A 4236-nucleotide genomic window follows, 5' to 3' on the forward strand; every position below is an offset into this window, starting at 1 on the left:
GGTCGAAAGAAGTAATGCTTGTAAAGTGCTAATTAGCTAGAATTTGTCACGAAAATTTAAAATTATTTTTATTGTAATTTAATTTAATTTGAAACAAAATCATGCAAGTATTTTTCGAACAAAAATTAATAGATCTCACAAAATGAACGAATTGCACTAAAATTTAACTATTGAATCGAAAAGTTTTTATTCATGATATTGTTATAAACCGATCGAACAATTAATTAAGAAACAATTATTGTATTTTCCAATCATATGCAAAGTTCCTTTTTTGAAAGAAACAGTAAATATTCAAAATAAATTTAAAAAAAAACATATACAACGAATTACAAAGAAAAAAAAAGTTTTTTTTAACACTTTTAAATAAATTAAAGCTAATTTTTCTGCTCTCTTTCTCTGGCTTCTCTTGGCTATTGCTTAGGTTCGGCCCTGCACTGGCTCGGACACATGGCAAAAAACTGCGGCCACACAGAAACGTGCTCAAAATGCGACGAAGCAGGCCATCATGCAAAAACAAACCAAAGTGCGAGAATTGTCACGAGACGAATAAAAGGTACGGCTCCAACCCGAGAACCGACCATAGTGCCTTAAGCAGAAACTGCACGTCGCAGAAAAGAGCAATTCAGAGACTCAAGAAAACCATCGACTACAGGGGCTAGGGCAATGTTGCCATTTTTTGTCTCAATCTGCTGCGATTTTGATTTTTTGCTTTGTAGTACTTTGTTTTAATACTTTTGTGTGTTTTTGTAAATAAAGTAAAGGGTTTGAAACCTTCCAGACCTAAGACCCTCGATGGATCGCGGGGTGGCGGCGGTCTTCCTGCTGTCGACCCAATTTTGGCTTCGTCTGCGGAGGGTTTGGCACTGCCGCTCTTCAGGTTTTGGACCAGTTGGGCATCCTTTGCTCTCGATCATGACTATGGTGCTCCAATTCTTGCGTGACTCGGGGCCTTGCCCGGTGTCCGCATATTGCTTGGTCCTCGTGCCGAGCTGGATTTCAAGTCGACGACGAGGCATCTTACATTTGGCGTATGGGCATATTTGCCTGGGTCGCCGTAACTAAATTCCTTAGGTTCGGCCCTGCATACTATTATATATATATAATTTGTGAAAAAGTAAATAAAACAAGGACCACATTTTTTTTCAGCAAAAACGATTAAAGGAGCCATTTTTTAAAGCTTGACATAGTAAAAAAAAATTAGCATAAACATAGAAGCAGGTTAAAAATTAAGGAAAATGTATGATACATTTATTAACTCATTGGTTACATTCTTGCCGTTTCATGGAACTCACTGAACAAAAATATTGACTATATATTTTTTTAAAACTTAATTTTGTCCGAAACTGTATATGTTTTAATCAATGGTTTATTGAAAAAGTTAAATAATATGTTATTATAAAAAAAAATTCCACTGTGCTGAAGTTTAAAATTTAAGAATTTGCAATGAACATTAATCATTAGTAACTTTTTACCACACTGTTATACTCAATAAACAAAAGCATCCATTTTTTTCAAACCTTAGTACAGTGATTCTCAACCACTGTGCCGCGGCACTTTAGTGTGCTGCCAAATTCTTAAAATGTGCCGCCAAATATTAGAAATGGTACAATAAAAATTATAATGCTTTTTTTTTTATTATGAGAAAAGTTTAAATTAAAAAAAAGTGTCTATATATATACTTTTTATAATTTTTCCACGCTTTAACCGCGTGAACATCTTTGTCGGGTCTCTGACAATCTTAAAATAAGTTGGAAGTGCTTAAATTGTATATGACACACAATTTTAAAAAATGTTGTAAGAGCTAATCATTAAAGTAAGCTATGCAATTAATAAACAAATTAACAAAGGATAACTAAAAAAATAAATTAACAGAGGATAACTAACAAAAATTAAGCCAACAATTAACAGTTAGCAAAACGACTAGTTAAAAGAAATCACAAAAAAATAACAGTTAATAATTATAGAAAACAAGCTAACAATTAATAACTGTTACTAACTAATTAAAAATTGGTCGAAAGAAGTAATTAATCCCTTAATAAATGTGTTTTTGTAATACATAATATTTTATTTCACATTCAAAATTATTATCGCAAACTATTTAACATAGTGAAAAATAGGTAATTAAAAAACTTTTAATCTAGTTTTTTTCATTGTGTGCCGTCAAATTTCGAAATCGTTAAAAGTGTGGCGCAGCAAAGAAAAGGTTGAGAATCACTGCCTTAGTATCTTGCATCATCAGATATATCCGTCTTAACACGTTTTGATGAAGAAAATGATGAAGTAAAATCATAAGTTATATTGATAAATTTTTTTATTGTACTCTTTAGACATTAAAAAGAATTGATAAATTGCTCTATACTTACCATTAAGTAATGAAACAACAACAATAATAGTGACATAAGCGATACAGAGAATCTTATTTGCACGCATCCTGGCCTTCTGTATAGATCGGTGTTCTCTTCTTTCTTTAGTCTAAAACTATATAGAGGAATGAGGATAGATAAAAATCGTGTGATAGAAAAAATAGCGAGATTTACACACTAATGAACACCTGTTACTACTTAATGCATTTTTTCTATTATTTCGAGAATAACAATTCAGTGTGTTCTGAGCTTCGGATTAGACTATGTCTTATATATTTTTTTAAACATAAAAATAATCATAAAAACAAGTATTGTATATGAGCATATACAAAGCACCTTAAAGAACAAAACATTTATAATTAGAAACCATAAACAAATGCAATTATAAATTGGCATAATTTATTATAATGGCATAGTGAAAATAGTGACTTTAGTGATAGTAAAATTTGTATTTTAGTCCTTTCTAAAGTGGTAAGTATACTTACCACCAATTTAAAAAGTCCACAGTATATCATTTTACCACAATAGGGATTCCATTTGTTAAAAACTTTAATTCTGATAAAGAACGTTTTAATAAAATTGAGGACCATATGCCATTTCTAGAAAATGTTTAAAAAGTTATAAAATATTTCATTCCTTTTGCAGGTTGAAAAAAGTAAAACGATGGCGTTTAAAACATGGGCAAATGATTAAAATATTATGAATAGTCAATAAAACTTTACAAGTGTTGCATTGAGGAGGAGGCTCCCCAAACAGCAAATGTTGGTGGGTCAGCCGAGTGTGGCCGAATCAGAGACAGTTTAAATTTACATCTGCATGCCGCAGACTCAATACAGGATAAAGGTTAAAATCTGTTTTTACAGAGTGCAATTTGTTATAAATTTTAAGATCCCATTTTTGTTGCCATAAAGATGTGATGAACTGTCAAGCATAAGTTTTTGTGTCAGATAAAGGTACGAATAGAGTTAAAACAGAGGTAGCAGATCGTGCTGCCGAATGATCCAGGTCGTTCCCTGGAATACCGACGTGACTTGGTACCCAACAAAAAAAATATGAAATCTATTTTTGTGAAGGGTAATCAATAAGTGATTAATGAATCATAAAATCGGATGAGTATCATTGTTAAAATTTTCCAACTGCCTTAAAACACTCATACTGTCGGAGTATATGGAATACTTCCTGGTAGAGCGAGAATAGAAATCAGCCGCAATGACAAGAGGATGGCAACAGCTTCAGCAGTAAACACGGATCAAATATCTGGGATTTTGAAGCTATAGGTATCATCAGCGATGATGACACCACAGCATACATAACCCGCAGATTTTGATCCGTCAGTAAACACATGTACATACTCAGAATATTGGTGACGATGAGAAATTAATAGTTGTTGGTAGATGATGGGTGCAACGTTTGACATCAACTATACATCATAAAAGAAGAATAAAATTGATATGGCATAATGTTCCATGGAGGTATGAGAAAATGATATGCTGATTGCAATGGTGATTTTCAAATGTTAAAAGTTTGAATGAGTGAAAGCATGCGAGCATGAAATGGGTGGACATGAGAAGATCTAGCTGTATATAATCTCTCCAAGCTTGATGAAATTACATAATGCTTTAGTGGATGATATCTAGAGGACTTATACAAAAGTAATGGCTGAGAGATAACTTCATACGGTGTAAATCTAATGGAATTTTGATTGCATACAGCGTATAAACTTTCAACGGGGATGTAAGAAAAGCCCCGGAATAAATGCGAAGAGCTGAATTGTGTACTGTATCTAAGATATGTAGACTGGAGGTGGTTGCAGAGCCATAAACTGCACTCAAGTCGTGAAAGTATCAGCCCTTGAGATGCGTAGGAGGGCTAG

The 4236-nt window shown here is 32.9% G+C and overlaps 1 long non-coding RNA gene across 1 annotated transcript in view; it reads right to left on the reverse strand.

Annotated features, from left to right (window-relative positions):
- Nucleotides 1–2474, reverse strand: part of LOC139426636 (uncharacterized) — a 10203-nt gene extending 7729 nt beyond the window's left edge. Inside the window, exon 1 of the long non-coding RNA XR_011637852.1 lies at nt 2364–2474. This is a non-coding gene — a long non-coding RNA (uncharacterized lncRNA). The remainder of the gene's footprint in view (nt 1–2363) is intronic.
- Between the last annotated feature and the right edge of the window lie 1762 nt (nt 2475–4236).

Source organism: Parasteatoda tepidariorum, chromosome 10 (assembly GCF_043381705.1).
Source record: "Parasteatoda tepidariorum isolate YZ-2023 chromosome 10, CAS_Ptep_4.0, whole genome shotgun sequence".
NCBI lineage: Eukaryota > Metazoa > Arthropoda > Arachnida > Araneae > Theridiidae > Parasteatoda > Parasteatoda tepidariorum.